The 23,002-nt window shown below is 39.5% G+C and overlaps 3 long non-coding RNA genes across 11 annotated transcripts; 2 read left to right on the top strand and 1 right to left on the bottom strand.

Moving 5' to 3' along the window:
- Positions 1 to 368: 368 nt before the first annotated feature.
- On the top strand, positions 369 to 3,600 carry LOC138948578 (uncharacterized). The gene is made up of 2 exons (XR_011450018.1): positions 369 to 1,855; positions 2,642 to 3,600. It is a non-coding gene; the product is annotated as an uncharacterized lncRNA (long non-coding RNA).
- Positions 3,601 to 7,722: 4,122 nt separating this feature from the next.
- LOC138948593 (uncharacterized) lies at positions 7,723 to 8,959 on the top strand. The gene is made up of 2 exons (XR_011450031.1): positions 7,723 to 7,963; positions 8,732 to 8,959. It is a non-coding gene; the product is annotated as an uncharacterized lncRNA (long non-coding RNA).
- A 4,467-nt stretch (positions 8,960 to 13,426) lies between these two features.
- LOC138948590 (uncharacterized) lies at positions 13,427 to 21,209 on the bottom strand. 9 transcript variants are annotated; one of them, XR_011450022.1, is made up of 4 exons: positions 20,890 to 21,209; positions 18,625 to 18,706; positions 17,128 to 17,358; positions 13,427 to 13,623 (listed from the first exon to the last, which is right to left on the bottom strand). It is a non-coding gene; the product is annotated as an uncharacterized lncRNA (long non-coding RNA). The 9 variants fall into 9 exon arrangements; XR_011450024.1 differs by lacking the exon at positions 20,890 to 21,209 and adding an exon at positions 19,808 to 19,828; XR_011450021.1 differs by lacking the exon at positions 20,890 to 21,209 and adding an exon at positions 19,615 to 19,752.
- Between the last annotated feature and the right edge of the window lie 1,793 nt (positions 21,210 to 23,002).

The following is a 23,002-nucleotide window of genomic DNA, read 5'->3' as shown; positions in this document are numbered from 1 at the left end:
CTGTCACACCCTCATTTTTCAATCAAATTGATTGAAATTTTGGCCAAGCAATCTTCGACAAAGGCCGGACTTCGGTATTGCATTTCAACTTGGTGGCTTAAAATTTAATTTATGACTTTGGTCATTAAACATCTATAAATTGTAAAAAATAAAATTTGTTTTTAAAACGATCCAAATTTACGTTCATCTTATTCTTCATCATTTTCTGATTCCAAATACATATAAATATGTTATATTCGGATTAAAAACAAGCTCTGAAAATTAAAAATATAAAACATTTTATTACAATGAAATTTCCGAAATCGATTTAAAAACAATTTCCCGTGTGGGTTCCTGATTCCAAAAACATATAGATATGATATGTTTGGATTAAGGGGATGTGCGGGGGTGATTTTTGAGCTTTTGGGCAGATTTGGGCATTTAGACATTTTGACTGTTTGGAAAACTGTGGTCATTTTTCTTTCAATTTCTGCCGTTGATGTTGCATATACATGTTTTTTTTGTGCAATAAAAATAAATTCAATACACCAACCCTCGCCTGATTGCGTTCATTTGTCTTGAACTTGCCTTATTATTGCCGATTTTCAACACCTTGATCAGCAAATTTGAGCAGACGACAGGGCGAACACTGCATGACGTTGCTTGCTACATAGCCTCCCCTGTTTGCATGTGACCGTTGTTTCGTTATTTTCCGGACTACTTCGGCTCTAACGGAACATTTTCAATGTAGGTCAATCTACGCCAACTTCCTTATACGGAGAGTATGACGTATGATGTGATCTTGATTCGTTCAACCGGGGTCACGTGGTACAACAATGGCGCTTGTTTACAAGCAGTGAAAGTACACGCTCCTGTGCAAAAATGGTTCGCACCAAGCCATCAACAACCAGAGGAGCCCCAAAATCTACGAAAAAGAGGACAGATCAAGTGAAGAATCAATGGAAGGCGAAGAAATCAGCGCAATCAGCTTCTGTGCTGGCTGACGTGGCAGAATTAGTGCCGGTTTTGGGGTCGTCTGCTAGTGCTACATTTTCCGCGTCGATTCCTTGAGTCGATGAAAACATTCTCGGCACGAAGACAAGAAGTGAGTTCAAAAAAGAATCGTATGAGAGGTTTGTGTCCGGTGGAGTTGACACAAAGTCATCTGCTGCTACTGAAACCCTGGTAAAAACCCAGAGGGGTGTTGTAGACTTTGCCGAAGTAGACAGTATGGTTGCAAGTCTGTGCTGTCCACAGTGTAACAAGTGCTTGTCTCTTTGCACAGACTCCAGACCAACAAGTGGCTTGGCAGTATTTGCCCAGGTGAACTGTTCTTCGTGCGAAGAGCGTGTATGAACAGTATCTTGCGACAAAATTTAAGGCCAAGACAAAAGTGTTCGACATGAACAGACAGGCAGTGTATTCCTCACTTGCTTGTGGACTGGGAGCCACCACATTCAGAAATTTCTGTGAAAACATGGATTTAGCTGGACTTCACCACAAGACCTTTCATAGTCATACTCATGCCAGCCAAGTATTCACACAACTGGAGAAATTCCGGAAGCATGTGTTCAGTGACACTGTTGCATATGTTCGAGAAGTTCATGCAAGATACTGTGGCACTACTCTTGGTGTCGACGACACCCTGAACATTATTGTGAGCTATGATGGCACCTGGCTTACTCGTGGACACTCTTCGCACATTGGAGTTGGGTGTGTTGTGGACTTACTTACTGGACTCTGTGTTGATGCCCATGTCATGTGTACCTACTGCCAGGTGTGGAGTCTACGGGGCAGAAGCTGTTTCAGGAAAAGCCAGAGGAGTATGCGGCCTGGCTCGTGGACCACTTAGACAAGTGTGAGGTGAACTATAAAGGTAAATTATATCTGTTTGCACAGACATATTTGGATAGAGTTTATTTCAAATTTAAGCAACTTACTCAAATAATATATAGCAAATTACAAGTAAATGTAATAGTGATGAGTGGATATTATTTTCCATGCATTCCAGTGAAACTGAAAACCAAAACCAAAGGCATGGATGATGGATTAAAAAAAAAAGCGTCATAAAGACAGATCATCAATTTATGATAATAATAATGAAAGTTGTAACACATGCGTAAAAATCCAATTTGTATCTTGAATAGTTCAGGGCATGGGGGAGTGCATGTGTGTGATGAAAATAATAAGAAAACACACACAGATAGATAGACAGACAGACAGACAGAGAGAGAGAGAGAGAGAGAGAGAGAGAGAGAGAGAGAGAGAGCTGTATCTACAGCATCAAGAGAGATTCACAAGTCTTCAGAATCAACGGGCTTCCCAGAACTGAGGGAGCTAGAATAGTGGTCAGGGGATGGCAAATAGTACATGTATGTGTGGCACAATACAAGTGTATTTAAAAACGTTCAAATGGTATCAATTAATGCATTATGCTTAACGTTTACAATCTAACAATGTTCAGTGCACCTATACCTGCTGCTAGAAATTTAATATTCAGTAATTTGGTAATTCCATGTTTATTTCATTTTTTTCCGCATTAATTATAATTGAAGTATTAGCTGGACAATGACTGTGAATAACACATGCGCGCACACACACACACACACTTAAAAAATACTCTGTTTGCAAATTACATTTCTTATTTTGTTCTTGTTTGCAGGCTCATCAGGATGATGGAGGTGGAAGCAGCCCGTGTCATATGGCGTCGATCGGTGAACACCAACAAGCTTCGCTACACAACACTACTGTCGGACGGTGACTCCAAGACTTTTACATAGCTCAACGACATCAAGCCCTATGGTGAGGATATTCACATTGACAAGGAAGAGTGTGCGAACCATGTGAGTAAACGACTTGGTACAGCTCTTAGAGAGTTCAACTTTGGACCTGCTGCTGCTGCCGACTCTGCCCAGTTCTTCGGATTCTAGACTGGACATCACATGAAGAGGCTTGGAGCAGCCAGGATGCACAAGAGGGTGCGGAACAGTCTGAAGGCTGTGAGAGACAAGCAAAGTAAAAGGAGAGACAAAGTGCGGGCAGCCAAGTCAGAGAGACTGGAAGAACTTGTTCATGCAGCTGGAAGGTGGCCCTGCATATGCTGCAGGCATGTTCTAAGTTTTGACTAAATGTTTTAACTTAGACGGGGAATCGAGATGAGGGTCATGGTGTATGTGTGTGTGTATAAAGTGATTCCGAGGAAACTACTGGACCAATCTTGACAAAACTTAACGAGAGTTCCTGGGTGTGATATCCCCAGATGTTTTTTTCCATTTTTTGGAAAGATGTCTTTGATGACGTCATATCCGGATTTTTTTAGGCAGTTGAGGCAGCGCTGTATCACCCTAATTTTTCAACCAAATTGATTGCAATTTTGGTAAAGCAATCTTCGACGAAGTCCGGACTATAATATTGCATTTCAGCTCAAAATCTTAAAAATAAATTAATGAGTTTGCTTGTTAAAGTTGTCATTAAAATCTAATTTTTAGTAACAAATTAAACCTTGACTGCATTGCATTCCTCATTTTTTCCTGAATTCAAAAATATATAGAAATGTCATGTTCACTCTAACAATGTGCTCATAATTACAGAAAATAGGTTTAGTAAGTACTACATATATGGTCTCATGCTTTGCGGAGACGAGCGTGATCCGTCTCGGTATTGTTAGCCGAGACTATCTAAATGTATCTCGTAGTCTTGGTGATGACTGGTTTGTGGTGTTGATATTTAAGTTTCATACCGATTGACTAAATGTTTTTATATCGCTTTAGGCGACTTGTCATTGTTATTGTGGTTAACATTATTCTCATATATATATTGTGGTTATTGTACGCGTGCAATTGATGACTTGGGTACGTTTCGTAATTTGGAGCTAGCTTGTGTGTGTGTGTGTGTGAATGTGAGCGAGTGAGCGAGCTTTTTTTGGTGTGCATGCTGTGATTGGGAGTGTGTGTATGCATTGTTTGTAACTCGGAACAAACAATTTTCCAGGTGTACTGCACATGTTTGAAATAACTTATGTTTTATGTCTTCCCTAACTTTTAAACGGTGTCTCTAAGGTGTGAAAAACATTCCTCAGTGTGGAATTTGGTGATACATGTATGTACAGTCGAGACCGGATGTAAGAAAGTCGTCGGGACCCACTTTTTGTCTTTCATACATCCGGCCTTTACTAAATCCGGTTAACCGGATGTATGAAAATATTGTGGATTGACTTTCATACATCCGGCCACGCGTCTGTTACTTGATAAAAGTAGGGTTTTTTTCATATCATTTTTGTATTTATTTGTTTTTTTATGTTTAAATGTTTTGATACATATCCTTGTTAGAAGAAAAGGGTTGTGAATAACAAGTGGAAAAGTACATGTACTTACATACACTGACACAGTCAGGACAACCGATAGAAAGAGCAACTGTTTGTGTAAGGAACTGTTCTGCTTTGCATAAGGCCGTGCTCTCTCCGCCCCCCCCCCCCCCCCCCCCCCCCCCCGTCCCTCTGTGTGTGTGTGTGTGTGTGTGCGTACGTGCGTGCGCTCGTGCGCACGTGTGTGTGTGTGTGTGTGTGGCTCAACTGTATTGTGTGTGTTCCCTCCACAACCCTTTTGCGCTTTTGACAATGTTTTTGGTCGTGGAAGCTTTGTAATGACCGTTGGCGTAGCAAATAACATTTTCTGAGTTCTCTCTCTCTCTCTCTCTCTCTCTCCCTCTCTCTCTCTCTCTCTCTCTCTCCAAAACGCACACATTTATAACACACACACACACACACACACACGCGCGCGCACTGAATACAAAAAAGTGAGTTAAACTTAAAACCAGTTTAATGGATTAAAACAACAACAACAACATAAAAAAAACCTAACTCACACCCACGACCAATGCCTCTGGTTCTAATTGTACAAAAAAAATGCCTTCCTGGGCTATTATGGCTCTTCAGTCATGACAAATTTATAACAGGCTAAAATGACTGAATAGACAAACAAAACAGATTATTAATGGAGTTAAACATAAAATCAGTTTAATGGATAAAATCAACAACAACAACAACAACAACAACATAAAAACAACAACAAGAACATAAAAACAACAACATAAAATACAACAAAATAAAATACAACATAAAATACAACAACATAAAAAAACAAGTCGCGTAAGGCGAAAATACAATATTTAGTCAAGTAGCTGTCGAACTCACAGAATGAAACTGAACGCAATGCCATTTTTCAGCAAGACCGTATACTCGTAGCATCGTCAGTCCACCGCTCATGGCAAAGGCAGTGAAATTGACAAGAAGAGCGGGGTAGTAGTTGCGCTAAGAAGGATAGCACGCTTTTCTGTACCTCTCTTTGTTTTAACTTTCTGAGCGTGTTTTTAATCCAAACATATCATATCTATATGTTTTTGGAATCAGGAACCGACAAGGAATAAGATGAAAGTGTTTTTAAATTGATTTCGACAATTTAATTTTGATAATATTTTTTATATATTTAATTTTCAGAGCTTGTTTTTAATCCGAATATAACATATTTATATGTTTTTGGAATCAACAAATGATGGAGAATAAGATAAACGTAAATTTGGATCGTTTTATAAATTTTTATTTTTTTTTACAATTTTCAGATTTTTAATGACCAAAGTCATTAATTAATTTTTAAGCCACCAAGCTGAAATGCAATACCGAAGTCCGGGCTTCGTCGAAGATTACTTGACCAAAATTTCAACCAATTTGGTTGAAAAATGAGGGCGTGACAGTGCCGCCTCAACTTTCACGAAAAGCCGGATATGACGTCATCAAAGACATTTATCAAAAAAATGAAAAAAACGTATGGGGATTTCATACCCAGGAACTCTCATGTCAAATTTCATAAAGATCGGTCCAGTAGTTTAGTCTGAATCGCTCTACACACACACACAGACACACACACACACACACGCACACACACACACGCACATACACCACGACCCTCGTTTCGATTCCCCCTCGATGTTAAAATATTTAGTCAAAACTTGACTAAATATAAAAACACAAAAAGATAACAACTGATTCACAACCATGACCAATGTCTCTGGTTATAAATGTAACAAAAATGCCTTCTGGGCTTTTATGGGTCTTCGTGACGAATTTGTAACAGGTTAAAAAAAATGATTGAATGGAGAAACAAATTAAACAGAACAACTCGTTGACAGTTATAGAATCTGGATAAAAATCAGTTGGTGGGGAAGTTTTCAGGGCATCCTCATTTAGACTACCTTTGTGGACACCACCCGCTCAAAATGGCCACAGAGATTTCGGAGGTAAATGTTCTCCTCGGACCTGTCAACACTCTACGTTTGCCTGTAGCTTTCGCTTTGCGGTCCGCCATTTTGCAAGTTCGAGTCGCTATGGAAGGGAAATTACTCTTACCACACTTTGGTGACTTGGGTCTACTTTCGTTTTCTTACAACCGGTCTTGCAAGAACGCATTTGTGCTGCTCGGGACCAGAGATTTGCTTTCATACAACCGGACTTTTATACATCCGATTTTCATACAACCGGAACATTCTAAGTAATAACAAAGAATAGCTTCTGCCGGGACCCTGCCTACCCCTTTCATACATCCAGACTTTCATACATCCGGTGTTTTATACATCCGGTCTATACTGTATTTTGGGTTTAATTACAACTATCAATGGTTTCAAAACAAATTGTGTGCGTTTTTGCCTTTTCCTCAGTTTGCATGTTTTGACATTTGGGAACAACATGATTTCAAATCTACTGGTTAGATTTCTGTGAAATTCTGCATACTTGTACTTTTACATACTATCTACAGAGTTACCATTTGAATAATGAATCGGAAAAGAAATGTTGGCTTTACGATTTTTTTAATATTAAATTTTACGCAAAATTTCAACATTATGATAAAAAAAAATTTTTTTAAATAACTGTAATACTCACAGAAAAAATAAATGGTAAATCTGTAGATATGATCTAAATCTATATTTATGCAAAATATTGGACAGAAATCGAGCATTTGGATATGGAAAAAACGGTTCCTAAAATCCAATATGGCTGCTGTTTACTTTCCTGTTTCTATAGCAACGACATACACAATAAACAAACACATTAACGTTTCTTAATTCAGAGACCATCAGTATTATAACAAAAGCGACACAAACAGTGCTGATCATCATATATGGAAAATAGCGATTTGGCCCTCACATGGCCTTAAAAACACGCTCAGAAAGTTAAAACAAAGAGAGGTACAGAAAAGCGTGCTATCCTTCTTAGCGCAACTACTACCCCGCTCTTCTTGTCAACTTCACTGCCTTTGCATCGAGCGGTGGACTGACGATGCTACGCGTATACGCTCTTGCTCTAAAAATGCAGTGAGTTGTTTCATTCTGTTAGTTCGACAGCTTGACTAAATGTTGTAATTTCGCCTTACGCGACTTGTTGTTATCTTCGAAAGGCAACTGCAGATCAGAAATATTTATTTTTGATTAAAAAGTTCCAAGACAAATATTTAGTACATTTTTTTTAATAAAAACAATTGTAAATGTTACCTCCACCATCATTAACCCCCTCCCTTTCACTCTCTCTCTCTCTCTCTCTCTCTCTCTCTCTCTCTCTCTCTCTCTCTCTCTCTCTCTCTCTCTCTCTCTTTCTTTCTCTCCCCTGTCTCTCTCTCTGTCTCTCTCTCTCTCTATCTCTGTCTCTATCTCTGTCTCTCTATCAGTACAGAAAGATGTCTTTAAAGGGATAGTATCCGCCGGGAAAAGGCCTTCAGATCGCTTTCAAAGCTTCACCATAAGATTCTATGTTACATATAATGCTACCATCCACGAGGAATAACTTTACTTTGCAAATTCAACAGTTTTGATAGCTAATTAACTGTCGTAAAAGAATCCAAGGAAAGAGCACTCTTGTAATGGTTGGGTGATTTCCCTTTGTCCAATTTGTCACAACAATCAAAATGGCGTCTCTCGGCGATTATTTTAGTCTGACAAGGTGAGTGTTACATAGTAAACGTTATCTGACAGAAAATAATGCTTTCAATGAGACAGTCAGTATCTGTTTACAAGTTGCTCTGAGCAGGACTGCAAAGCCTGAATCGATCATGCGAGTCAAATAGCTCTGGTGCACTCCGAATCATTCGCCTTGATAGAGATCATTCAGTACTGGTACTGTGGTAGTACTTAGTCCGATTATCTTTGACATGTTTGTTGCCTGTTAGTGATCCTTTCAAATATTTGTCTCTGAAGTTGCACTTTTACTCCCTTACGTATATGCATTGTTAAAACTTCCATTCATGTCACTGATCGATCACTTGGAACAGTAAACGTGCGCTTTGCGTGCAAGACGGAGTTCGAAGCAGTATTTCACCGAACATGAGAGAGCTCTGAAAATCGTGTTTATTCTCAGAATAGTAACCCAAAAGAGAAGACATACTTATCCCACTGAACAGTGTCGAGGAAATCATTGTCTTGTGCATTTGTTATGTGTGTGTGTGTGTGTGTGTGTGTGTGTGTGTGTGTGTGTGTGGGTATGTGTGTGCCTGTGTGTTTGTGTGTTCTCAGACTTGTGTATGCATGATCACTGTGTGTGTGCGTGTGCGCGTGTGTGTGTGTGTGTGCGCATGCAGGGGAGTATATATGTCAAACTCAAGTCAGCTTTTCTTGAAGTTGATGATGATTGAAGTTTGATACAATAACTCATTAACTGTAAGGTGGATTGATGAATAGTGTATCCTTTTCATGAATTTGTCTTTATTTCCAGGCTATGGAAGTTTCATGTTCAAAACAACAACAGAGCTGCCCCTGCAAGAGAAAAGGTGCGGATGCAGGATAGGGAGAGGAATTAGCAGTCTCTATGAGGGCCCCAAAGGGGGGGTATCATCACGATCACGGGAAGGGAAATTTTCGCTTTCACGATCACAGTTACCTTGATTTTTGTTTTCACGATCACGAACACCAGTGGCAAATCACGGTCACGGTAAAAGTTGCATGTACAGAAAGCACGTGTCAAAGTAAACACAACCACACAGTAATTCGCTCCTCTGGATCTATTGTTTATTCAACACAAAGTGACAACTGTTGCACTTTTTTATAATTATTTTTTGAATTCTCTTTCATACACACATAGAAATACATATCATGATTTGTAATCAGTAACAAGAATGTTGTTTTCATTGGGTTTTTTCTCTCTCTCTCTCTCTCTCTCTCTCTCTCTCTCTCTCTCTCTCTCGCGTTCTCTCTCTCTCTCTCTCTCTCTCTCTCTCTCTCTCTCTCTCTCTCTCTCTCTCTCTCTCCACTCATACACATTCAACCCCCACACCCTCACTCACACACATGAATATATACTTGCACAATTTCACATTTCCAGAGCTAAATCTTGTAAACCCATTTTCTCAAAAACTATTGGGTGGATTGAAATTAAAGTACATGTATGTGTGATGGGTTTTTTATTTTCAACTTTGCCGTACAATTTGAGGTACACCATCGCCTGGTTCCATGGCCTTGAATAAAAAACAGGAATGCAACAGGCCAAAAACGGTTTTACGTACCTGAAAGAAGCGCGCAGTACCAGTAGCGAAGCCACAAGCCTGAGCCTGCGAAGCAGGCGAGCCAACTAGGGGGGTCCGGGGACATGCCCCCCCGGAAATTTTTTCAAAAAACGGTTAAAATCTGTGCAATCTGGTGCATTCTGGGCATCATTTTAGGGGTTGTAATAGTGTTGTGATCTTGTTAAAAATCCCATTTTAGCCTCCCCCCACCACCATTCAACACACCTCCAAACTGGTGAAAACAACACTACTACGTGCGCTGGCTTCATTGAGACCGGCGCCCGGTCGCGTTGCGCGATATTCACACGGATCGTTTTTGCGGAAATTTTTCAACTTCACCGGAAAATATTTGACTTTACCGGATTTTGAAAACGGCTTTATCGGATTTCCGGCAATTACCGGAAAAGTAGCATGCCTGACAAAATCCCCAACGAACATGACTTTGATCGTCTTTGACATGAGGATCAAGTGACCCAAACTGGCGCGTCTCCCCGCCATTGTTTCTGAATTTAACCCATTGTTGATATTAAAGTTTACAGGCGCTAAAATAAATCCAAGCTTAATGCAAAGAAGCGACAATTAGAATCTATGCCAAGCGTGTCCACGTTGCTGGGATGAAAAACACATTTCTAGTTTCGGTTTTGGCTAAACGCAGACTCGATCTCGAGCCAGTCGAGGTCACACTGAGCGAGTGACAGCCGGACGTGGCAATGTCGACAATGTCAATGATCTCACTCAAACTCAAAGATCTTGAACAAATTTCAAGATCTTTGCCTACATTCAGAACAGTCATAGAGCAACATAGATCAACATACCTTGGTATTTCGTCTTCAGAAAGACCGACCCGTAGCCTGACCTTTCCACCAAGGAAGGCATTCTCGCCGCCTGCTTTGGTCTGGCTTGAATCCACAAAATATAACAGAAGTTCGATGACAGTACCGCTGCACGCCATTTTTGATCTTCGAATTCGAATTTCACTCAAAACTTTTGCACGAAGCCCTTCCATTGGATGAAGTTTGGTAGACTTTTGCAATTTGCCTTCTGATTGGATCTCTTTTTGTCAGTGTGTAATTGGTTCTTTTAAAGGGAAGCAATCGCTCTCAAAATCATATTTCTGAATGTGTTGTTGCTTCCCTTTCAATCGGGGTTGGCTCCTTACCGAATAGACTAGAGGATCATAGAGTGTAATACAGCTGTGAAAAAATGTACGTTGAAAATAAAATGCTTTGCAATAATGCCCATCACGATCACGAAAACAAATGACGATCACGATCACGAGACTTGATTTTTTTGTCATCACGGATCACGGGCAAAGTCCCATCACGATCACAGAAATGGAAATTTCGGCAATCACGGTCACAGAAAGGTCAAAAAACGCCAATCACGATCACGGTTTTAAACCCTTTGGGGCCCTCCTCTATGTGTGGGCAGATGAAGAGGAAAGGACTGGTCTAAGTCCTCTCAAACTGAAATTGGTTTGCTGGGGAAGAAGGCTGATCCAAAAAACAACACCGCCCTCCAAGTCCAACCGGCCTCCTCTAAACTCAATAATTCCAGTAAGTACCTTTTTATTCTGCAAGATTTGTTAGGTGGATGACTTTGTTGCAGGGTATATTAAATAATGACAAAAAGTGAGGTTTGCAGGTCTCAGTCGCAAATTATATTACTGGTGCCTATTGTTTTTTGCTATTCTAGTGAATGTGTATACGTAGAGGTTACATGCCGAGTCTCAGTGATTATTAAAAATAATGGTCGAAGTTAGCGGATCATGAAAAATGCGAGCTTTAGCGAGCTTTTTCATGACCGCGAACTGAGACCATTATTTTTTTATAATCACTGAGACGAGGTGTGTAACCTCTTTATTCCTCCTTTCTTCAGTTATTCAAAGAAAAGAGGAGTTTTTTTGCGAAAGTTTGATCGAATCCTATTCTCTCAACCAGTCAACCTGCGCAGGCGATCGATTAATGCGCGGTTGTATAGTTCCGTGCAAATCATTCCATTCTGTTAACACTTCTTGTCAGTTTTCCTATTTTGGGCTAAAATCAAGTACACAGATATGCTGTTATTCTGCTGTGGCGGCAAAGGCAGATATTGTGTGTTCTGTATATGTTTTGGTATCGGTTAGGATAATGTTCTTTCGTCAAATGGGACTAGCAGACGAACTTTTGCACCCGTGTTCCAACGTTAAAAACTGTATGAAGTTAAGTTTTCTGGGGAAAATAGTGTATGAAACCGCTTTATGTTGTTTAAATTGATGAGATGTGTGCATTTGGTTGCGTGTGATCTGTTTATTAAATGAAATATTGTTGAAAACTGACCGTCGGATTGCAGTCTGTTGTCGAAGAAACTGAGTGAAAAGAAGGGGAACTACTCTTGTCGCTAGACAAAGTATGAGTTACTTGCCTTGGGAAATTGCTTGTGATGAACGTCTGATCTAGATTCAGAAAACAACCGAACTCATGGATTTTATATGGAGATTCATGTGTTCAGGCCTGTAGTTGTTAATTTAAATGCGGTATGTTTGTATTGTTTGCTCCAGAGATGTATACTTCGTACATTAGAGCGTTCGGAACTTTTCAGTCGCAAAAAGTAGTACCGAAACAGAACAGCTTCTCAACCCATTGCACTATCGAGGATTCAGGCTGTTGCTGGGTCGTTATTTGTTTGGTTGCTGGGTCATTATCGAAAAATAACTACCCCTACAAGTTTACAGAGGTAAAGAAGCAGAGGGGGGAATAAATATATTTATTTCCTATTTTCAGAAGATAATGACAAATAATTAAAATTCAGCTTCAGCATCCAGATTTTGTCGAGATATTTTGTGCAGTTACATGTCACTACACACAACCTTTTAGTGTCTCATAAAGGGAAATACAAATGAACAGTCCCCACAATTGGGGTGCTGTACCATGAAACCCCTCTTTTAAAAACCTTTACAATTCAAGATCTCCCCTATTTTAAGACCTTGCGTTTCAGATGTTCAGGTCATAACCTCTGCAAATGTACCTTCATTGTAAGACTTCTTGCTTTTTAAGACCTTATTTTCTCAGATTTTGGGGGGTCGTAAAAGAGGGTTCCACTGTATTTTAAAATATGAATTCTTGTTTACTGTTTAAACTACACCCATTTGCTCTTTGTAAATGAAGGATATTTTTCAGATTGATTATTTCTGCCTCCATACTGATCTTTATAATATATATTGGCGAGCAGATTCCATGATCATGCTAAAAATGTAGGAAGTCATAATTATGATGTTTAGGTTTTAGAATTGTGTATGCCTTGCAGTTCAAATTCATGTCTGCCTTCCTGTTCAATTGTTTAAAAATCAAGACAATCCCTGAGACACATTTTCCAACCACATGTCACACAGCAGTTCTGCTTGAAACATCAGAATCGAATAGTATACCAAACAGGCTTTTTCTTTATGCGGTTTAGCACTTGACTACTGCTGCTTCAAATTCAATACCACTTAATTGTGCAGAAAAAAATTAGAGATACAGTGGAGCCCTTCTTTTAAGATATTACAAACTCAATTAAAGATCAAAACTTGACTAAATGTAAAAAGCAATATGTGTTAGAATGGAGGTTATAAACAGAAATCTGAGAAAGTAATGTCTTAAAAGACAAATGTTTAGAAAAAAAGGTGGGGGGGGGGGGGGGGGGGGGTTGGGGTTTACTGTTCAATGCATGGGTAAACTGGGCATTCATTCCAAGTACCTAAAGATGTGTAACTGGCACTTTTGCTCATCGGTAGTACTGGAACACATTTTTACACAGTGCCACTGGTCAGTGTGTCTAAATGCCAACAATCTGGAAAGCCTATGCCTACAAGTAAATCCCCCCCCACCACCACACACACCTTTTACTCACACCTGCACCCCATTACATAGATGAATAGATTACAAATACTATTCTTTTACTTTTTATTTTCACACTTTTTCTTGCATTTGGTTCATGTTTATTACTTGAAGTTTGAATCTGAATCAAGCGTCTTTAGTGATGGGTGGTTTTCTGTGTATGCTCCAGGACTTCAAGGCACTGGTGCTTGATGACAGCAGGCTCCCACTGGCCCACACACAGAGAAGAGATTGGAGGTGCCCTCGCCCTGGAAGAAGAAGAGGATGGGAATATCAATAAAACAAAACGATACGCAACATTCACACAGCTTACATTGTGGACATACATGGGTGCCAGCTTATTCTTCTTGTCTCAGGCTAGGATTTGAGTTGTTCTCAGTTCAGGTTGATAGAAATGAGTCAGTCCTTGCAAACTTTGGATGTATTTGAATGTAGGTCAAATACATAGCCTAGCTGCCAGAACTGTATTTGATGTGGTACTATTGACCTAGTTTCTGTTGCAATGCTGATGCTTGTAACACAACTATGCCCCTGTGTTGTGTGTGTTGTGTTTGCTTGTCCTAGTTGTGTGTTTGTCGTGTGCCTGTGTTGTATTTATGTGTGTGTTCCCATCTCCCACCAATTGTGTGCTTTGAAGACTGATTGCCCACCGGCACGGTTGGCCTAGTGGTAAGGCGTCCGCCCCGTGATTGGGAGGTCGTGGGTTCGAACCCCGGCCGGGTCATACCTAAGACTTTAAAATTGGCAATCTAGTGGCTGCTCCGCCTGGCGTCTGGCATTATGGGGTTAGTGCTAGGACTGGTTGGTCCGGTGTCAGAATAATGTGACTGGGTGAGACATGAAGCCTGTGCTGCGACTTCTGTCTTGTGTGTGGCGCACGTTATATGTCAAAGCAGCACCGCCCTGATATGGCTCAGTCTTCGTGGTCGGCTGGGCGTTAAGCAAACAAACAAACAAAAAGACTGATTGCCCTCATTTGATTGCCCTCATTTGTTACCTCCCTTGTTGTGGTAGGAAACTGCTGTACAGTTTGGTCAGTACATAGTGCCACTTACTGATTTAGTCCATTCAGGACTTTGGTTATTCTGAATACATATTGTAGGTCTTTTGTAGTCTTTTACTAGAATCCTTTTGTGTCATTTATGCGTTGTTGTTTGTTGTTTGTTAACTGTCAGTTGTTTGTTTACTTGTTTGTTTTGTCGGTATTTGTATGTTTATTTGTTGTTCTTGTTTGGTTGGTTGGTCATTGTTTGTTCACCGATTAAGCGCTAGAGTATTTGCTGTATAACCCATACCCAACAGTCCCTTGTTGATCCTGGCATAAAGTAACTTGTCGGTTATGTTGTGAGGAATGAGATTGAGAGTTTGCACTGTACACGTTGACTTTCTATAAGCTTGTGTTCTGTTGTGCTAGAAACTCTGATAGCGACTTGAACTTACTTGTGTAGTTTGCATTTGACTCTCTAGTCATGGTTTGTTCATGTTGTTTTTAGGACTGCGGTATGTTGTGTTGTGTCACTCTTTGCTCTAGTACTTATGGTGTTGTGAATAATTGTGTAAATATTTCCGCTCTTGTTGTTTACAACATTGCTTGATTTCTATTGCCTATTTTCATGACTTGTTTCCTGAAACTTAATACAATTTTTGTATTATGTTTTCAGGTCATTGCGTGTTGTTCTACGTGGGGTTTTAAATAAAACGATGAAATCCAGTCTGTTGAGTTGAGAGTGAGAGTGAACCTCCCCACACAATTTGATATGTAAAGCGCTTAGAGAACGTTAAGCGCTATATAAATCTCCCCATACATATTTGGGTGAAGGTGTAAGAGTCGCCATGTGCAGTTGCTGTGTATGGGTCATAGGAATGACAATTTAGATCCAACTGGCCAGTACACTGACTTTCGTCCTAGTCGCCTGTCACGTATTGAAGTACATTGTGGTGTTATATGAAGTACATTTCGTTGGGGGTTGGTGTAACCATACTCTGTATTTAGCATCGTTCTGAATTTGTGTATGTTTTATCTCTCAAAGCACATTGTTTTTTGCTTTTTTTATGTACCATAAACTACCTTTTCAGCGCCCGCAGTACCTAGTTAACGCCCATCCTCCAACATTTGGATCAGTGTCGTCAACATAATGTTGTGTGTTTTGTGTGTGTGTGTGTGTGTGTTTTAAATGATGTGCACAGTTCTGCACCCTGTAGTGACATTGTCATTCTAGGGAATGCTGAAAGACAACTATAATGTTTATTTAATACTCTGGTCACTGGAGTATCTGGATAGCCCTGTGAAAAGAAGATGGAGATGAGAGAGCGTCTTCAGAAGTTGAAGAGGTCTGATTTTAGTGATATAAGGGAGCATGTGAAACGACCAGTGTTTGGTTACGCCATTTCCTATGGATTGGATCAGTATCAATGACTGACTGACTGACTATTTACTTTGTGGTTTGTAGGATGTGTGTTCATTCACTCTCAGTGAATTTTTTGTTGGGTTTTTAGTGTTTTTTTCTTCTGTTTAGACACTTGCATATCAGGCGAAAGATACTTACAGGGTGACTAATTGTGCACAGATACATCTCCTATTAAAATGTTCACACCAAGATACCAAATATCACCATTTCTAACGAGGAACTGATCCTGCACAGGCACAGTACCTAGTAAACGTCCCACCTCCTACTTTGGGCAAAATCTGTGCATGAAGCGGATGGACACTTAAAAGGCAGTTTACAGTACTAATATTTTTCCTCATTACATTTAGTCAAGTTATGACTAAATGTTTTAACATAGAGGGGGGAATCGAGACGAGGGTCGTGGTGTATGTGTGTGTGTGTGTGTGTGTGTGTGTGTGCGTGTGTGCGTGCGTGTAGAGCGATTCAGACCAAACTACTGGACCGATCTTTATGAAATTTGACATGAGAGTTCCTGGGTATGATATCCTCAGACGTTTTTTTCATTTTTTTGATAAATGTCTTTGATGACGTCATATCCGGCTTTTCGTGAAAGTTGAGGCGGCACTGTCACGCTCTCATTTTTCAACCAAATTGGTTGAAATTTTGATCAAGTAATCTCCGACGAAGCCCGGACTTCAGTATTGCATTTCAGCGTGGTGGCTTAAAAATGAATTAATGACTTTGGTCATTAAAAATCTGAAAATTGTAAAAAAAAAAAATTTTTATAAAACGATCCAAATTTACGTTCATCGTATTTTCCATCATTTGCTGATTCCAAAAACATATAAATATGTTATATTCGGATTAAAAACAAGCTCTGAAAATTAAATATATAAACATTATTATCAAAATTAAATTTTCCAAATCAATTTAAAAAGACTTTCATCTTATTCCTTGTCGGTTCCTGATTCCAAAAACATATAGATATGATATGTTTGGATTAAAAACACGCTCAGAAAGTTAAAACGAAGAGAGGTACAGAAAAGCGTGCTATCCTTCCCAGCGCAACTACTACCCCGCTCTTCTTGTCAATTTCACTGCCTATGCCGTGAGCGGTGGACTGACGATGCTACGAGTATACGGTCTTGCTGCGTTGCATTGCGTTCAGTTTCATTCTGTGAGTTCGACAGCTACTTGACTAAATGTTGTATTTTCGCCTTACGCGACTTGTTTTAATTTCTAGTCTCAGTATAGTTTTGTGTAGGTATTGGGATAATTGGAGTTACAGGTATATATACATGTGATTTCACTTGCAATTCTTTGCATAAAATAAACTCAAATGAGCAGACATAAAGGTGCACCTACAATTATTGTGACTGTTGCTGTAAATCAATTTCCTTGGTAGATGGAGGGCATTGTGGGGACCAGATGTGTAGACCGTGGGATTAGATAGACTTGGGGGTTCTGGCTTGTAGAAAACGTCCCTGCTGCTCCGCCTTTTGGGGACGAACTTTGTGTTCAGTGATGTGTGCATAGGACTTTGCAACGTCAACCTCCACTGCAAACCATCTTTGTATTGTAGACACTATATTGTACCTGCAGAGAAAGATCACTTTTAGCTGTGCAGTGGAACCCTCATTTACAGCCCCCCCCCCCCCCCCCCCCCCCCCTTCTTTAAGATCCTGGTTTTTTTTGGATTTTCTGTTTATAATCTCTGTAAATTTACTCCCCCTGTTTAAGACGTAGCTGATTTTCTCCGAATTTTACAAGTTCCACTGTAGTATTTCCCTCTGCAGCATTATTGTCAGTCAAAAGGGATACACAATCTGGCACAAAGAACAGCTGACATGAACAATAAAGTCTGGGGAAGGGTCCTGAAAGTATCTTGATTAATGCGTTGAATTGACAGGTCTAGTAAACCGTGTGCAGAACAAATATGTGTTGAAGAGTACTCGTTGACATGTTGCAGCAAGCCAAGCCATAATTATACCCTGTTGAAGTAATACAAATCATGGGTGTGGGTTATATTAATTCACATCTTTTATATGATTGAAATGCAGAATTCCAAGACTTGTTTCTAAAAATGTGTGCATTTGCATTTAAGATCTACATGGAATAAAACTGACACTGTTCTCGACAATTGAGTATGTTTTTGTGTGTGCATGTTGCTTAGTTTATTGATAATAATTGACTTTTGGTCAAGTTGTAACCACGAGTTTTGTAGCAAAGGTGCAATGATAAAAATAGACAGAAGATAATCAGATAATAAGACACTGGGCTGCAAATTGCTTTCAATTGTCATTGTATTTATCTGTAAAATCATCATGATTTCCATGGCATGTATAATGCAGTGGAAACCCCCCCCCCCCCCTTTTTTAAGACCCCAAATTTAAAACGCCCTCCTTTTTAAAACCTTGTTTTCTCACATTTTCTGTTCATAACGTCTGTAAAATTACCCCCATTTTAAGACTCATTCCTTTTTAAGACTTGATTTTCTCAGATTGTTTGAGGTCTTAAAAGGGGGGTGCCACTGTCGTTATAATGCATCTTCAGAAATTGAAGACACATGCTGCAGTTTTGTTATAACCATGAAGAAGAAAAATACTGTTTCTAAACGTTTACAGTGTCTTATCCTCTAACTACATCTTTTTAAAGACTCCATAACTTTTAATCACTCAACAATTCCTCTCTGTATGGCTGCAGTTCAAGTAAACCAGAAATGGTAAACCATTGCCACACTCAAGGAATTGGTTCCTGGCAACTTATGTCGGGTGCGCAGCCTGAGAGAGACACGACAGAGATAGTTGCTCAAGATAAAAGATAAGCTTGACTTACACCAAAATTATGAACATTTAAACTCACCTTACTGATCTTTTTGTCTGAAATATGTTATGCCATTATTGCCACACATTGCAAGAATGTTTGATGTCCGGGTGCTTGGTCCCTGAAAATGTCAGAAAATTGTTATAGTAATTATAGCAACATCTAAAACCACTAAGTGTAAACCAAAGGCTGGCCAATTACATAGTTCTACAGCAACATCAGTTCTGAACATGAAGCTTTGAACATGCACAGCGACACTTAAAATGGCAGTCAAAAAAGAAAGGATGAATGAAATTCTGCCACATTTAGTGTTTGCTTCAATGAACACTGAGGAAGAATGTGTTCTTCATTAAAAGTAACCCTTTCACAAAGCTTTACCAATAAACTTCAATCATAGTTCTTACTGCACAGAAAAACTCATACCACTGACAATATAAAATGTCAGTTATAAATAACATGTTCTGTTGCACAACCTCCAAAGACTGCAAAGAAACAACTGCCCATAAAGCGTTAAAATATCAGTATCACCCTACTTTTTTCCATCTCAAAATTTTTTTAGGGGGATTACTCACAGACTGGCTACTCTGTCATTCTCTGTCTCACATACAGTGCATCACAGGAGCTTGTATTCAACCGCCGGTCGATCATTATTTACTTCTGCATGCTTACCCTGGGTGTGCACGTTAAAGATCCCACGATTGACAAAAGGGTCTTTCCTGGCAAAATTGTATAGACATATATAAAAAAAAATGTCCACCAAATACCCGTGTGACTTGGAATAATAGGCCGTGAAAAGTATATACTCGCCTAACACGCTTGAGATTTACTGGCCGATGTGAATGCGTGATATATTGTGTAAAAAATTCCATCTCACACGGCATATTGTAAACGCCATGAGCCTCCCTCTGGGAGGGTATGTGCGTAGAAATACTCACTAATAATAATAAATAACTACGATGATAACTTTGCTACGATGATCGACCGGCGTTTTGATACAAGCTCCTGTGCAGTGCACAGACACACACGCACCGTAGTTGCAAACACACACACTGACACTGTCCGTGTTCAAACAAAAACAGGAAAAACTGCGGGACACATTCGGCCGCTTGATTGATCCTTCATTCGCACTACACACCAGCAGACACACATACAACACGGAAGCAAAATGTGTCCAGGTCTTTCCAAAGTATACACGACAACACTCGCTTTATTTAATACTTACAACTCCAGTAGCAGGATAGAGCTACGTCGCGCGCGGCACACACTGAACGGAAAACAAGTCGCGTAAGGCGAAAATACAATATTTAGTCAAGTAGCTGTCGAACTCACAGAATGAAACTGAACGCAATGCCATTTTACTCGTAGCATCGTCAGGCCACCGCTCATGGCAAAGGCAGTGAAATTGACAAGAAAAGCGGGGTAGTAGTTGCGCTAAGAAGGATAGCACGCTTTTCTGTACCTCTCTTTGTTTTAACTTTCTGAGCGTGTTTTTAATCCAAACATATCATATCTATATGTTTTTGGAATCAGGAACCGACAAAGAATAAGATGAAAGTGTTTTTAAATTGATTTGGACAATTTAATTTTGATAATAATTTTTATATCTTTAATTTTCAGAGCTTGTTTTTAATCCGAATATAACATATTTATATGTTTTTGGAATCAGCAAATGATGGAGAATAAGATAAACGTAAATTTGGATCGTTTTATAAATTTTTATTTTTTTTTACAATTTTCCGATTTTTAATGACCAAAGTCATTAATTAATTTTTAAGCCACCAAGCTGAAATGCAATACCGAACCCCGGGCTTCGTCGAAGATTACTTGACCAAAATTTGAACCAATTTGGTTGAAAAATGAGGGCGTGACAGTGCCGCCTCAACTTTCACAAAAAGCCGGATATGACGTCATCAAAGACATTTATCAAAAAAATGAAAAAAAAGTTCGGGGATTTCATACCCAGGAACTCTCATGTCAAATTTCATAAAGATCGGTCCAGTAGTTTAGTCTGAATCGCTCTACACACACACACACACACACACACACACACACACACACACACACGCACGCACACACGCACGCACATACACCACGACCCTCGTTTCGATTCCCCCTCGATGTTAAAATATTTAGTCAAAACTTGACTAAATATAAAAACACTCATAGCTATCAGTTGAATCTAGCTTTCCGTCTGCTTGCTGATGATAACTTTGCATTTCGTGCGCCGAGCGTGTCTTTCTCGTGATTCTGTGTAGTTCGGAGTCAGTCGGCTGATTTCTGAACCACATGGAGTCGATTTCTTACCGAAACTTGCGGGCTTGTCCCACTGAGCGGCTATCCCATCCGCCATTGTTTTGAGTCGTCATGCTAACGGCACGCGCTCGCGACGAAAACCAGTCTATGACGGCCAATTTTAATCTTCAAATGGTGGAGAGCAGACGTCAAAAAACTCATTTTGATTTAATTATTTAGCATACTTGTGGTGCTTTATTGAGCAAACCGGGCCAGGTGCGTCTTAATTAAGGTACACTAGATTCCCCAAAATCTTCAAATCGGCCAAATTCGACAAAAAACTCTCCAAAATGGTGGCGCGGACACTATATCTTTAAAATGAACTGTCAGAATGTATTCCAAATGAGTGTGGTCAATTATGTATCTATACATCCGTAGATGCCTTTCATTTGTTTCATGAATTGTAATACTATAGACTTTTTGAGTGGTAAATGTTAAAGGATGAAAGAAAATATATTGTGAGTGGACGGATGCATGTTATTCATTAAAAGCCCCACAATGATGTGCTTGGAAAAAAAGTATACTGTATCCCACGAAAGCCTCATTACTTTTAAAGTGAATCGAACTGCATGTTTGTTCTGAGTTTTTGCGGAGAAATTGCTAAACTTGATGGAAAAAGTAAAACCGTGGTTACTCTCTCCATAAAGAGCACTCGGAAAAAAGAAAAAAAGAAAACAAAAGACCACATACAACTATGGTTAATTCAGATTGTGTTGATCTTCTGCAAACAGTACTTATTCTACTGAAAATGCATGCATTTATGATAAAATTAATTATTAACTGTTCATGTTTTTTTTTTGTGTTCCTTTCATTCCGTACGACCTAGTTATTGGTTTATCCAACAGCATGTCACAAATTACCCGCCATTTTGGCCTCTCGATTAAAACGTATTCGCCCAAATTACGATTACACAAAACTTTATTTTTATATTAAAAATATTGTTTAATAGCTTTAACATCGTCAAGCAACATTCAGACACACATAAAAGAAGCATAGTAACGAACAAAACTGTAAAACTTATTATTTTAATCCAATGACCCTCTGTGGTACCCAACTCCAGAGAACAACCTATCTACAAACAATAACCAATAAACAACAGACCCATGTTTAATTGGATCAGTGTGTCAGGGCATCAAGGCTGTGGGTTGCACGTGTTGTAATTGGATCATGCTGTCGTCACACACCGTGACATGACACGAGTGACAGCTGGACGGGTTCTAATGCCGCTCATCAAGGTCAGGACAATAGGGAACACATGGGGCCCAATTATCGGTAAAATATTTTTTTTCGAACTTATAGATAACTTCTTGCTCAAAACATTTTGGAAGTATAATACAGGTTGCAGGACACAAACACACACACACACACACACACACACACACACACACACACACACACACACATCTGCTGAAGAGACATTAAACCCCAAAAACCAACCAAACATACACACACACAGGCACTCACACAAACACACACACACACACACACACACACACACACACACACACACACACACACACACACACACAGAGGAGAACTTAAAAGCAAAATGTTATACATTCTAAATAGAGCATCGACACTTGTTCACCCACAGACAAAAAAGAATCTATTTAAGTAAATGAAACGGTTATGACATGAATTATTGTAACTCGCAAAATCGAATTGTTATCATCATCGTATTGTTCAATATTAAAATGACCGTAGAGATGACAATGACAACAATAGTTACAGTTCTGATGTATGGTACAAAAACATCCCTTTATTCATTGGCAGCAATTGTTTTATAACTATATTTTGAGCCAAAAACAACGACTGTATTGAGACACAAACTACATTAATTTTCCTTCTCGAAGCTCGTACTATCCACCTCCTGTCATTGTTTGTCTTCCTACTTATAACGAGACAAATCGTTAAAAATATAATTAGTTATGTGGGCCATGTGCACTCCTTGTGACCGCATAATCATTGCTATAAAAAAATAAAATAAAAAAATTAAAATAAAAAGCAACATGGTCCCTCCGGACCTCCACACACTTGTTCCACCTGTGTCTCTGAGCCTTATTGACGGTGCTGCAGAAGCTTGTGTATTGCAACCGTATACGTAGTAAGTCCGTAAGGGCAGTCT

The sequence above is a fragment of the Littorina saxatilis genome, linkage group LG15, assembly GCF_037325665.1.
Source record: "Littorina saxatilis isolate snail1 linkage group LG15, US_GU_Lsax_2.0, whole genome shotgun sequence".
Classification (NCBI taxonomy): Eukaryota; Metazoa; Mollusca; class Gastropoda; order Littorinimorpha; family Littorinidae; genus Littorina; species Littorina saxatilis.
Note: the sequence above shows the minus strand (reverse complement) of the source record. Positions and strands in the feature narration are given on the sequence as shown.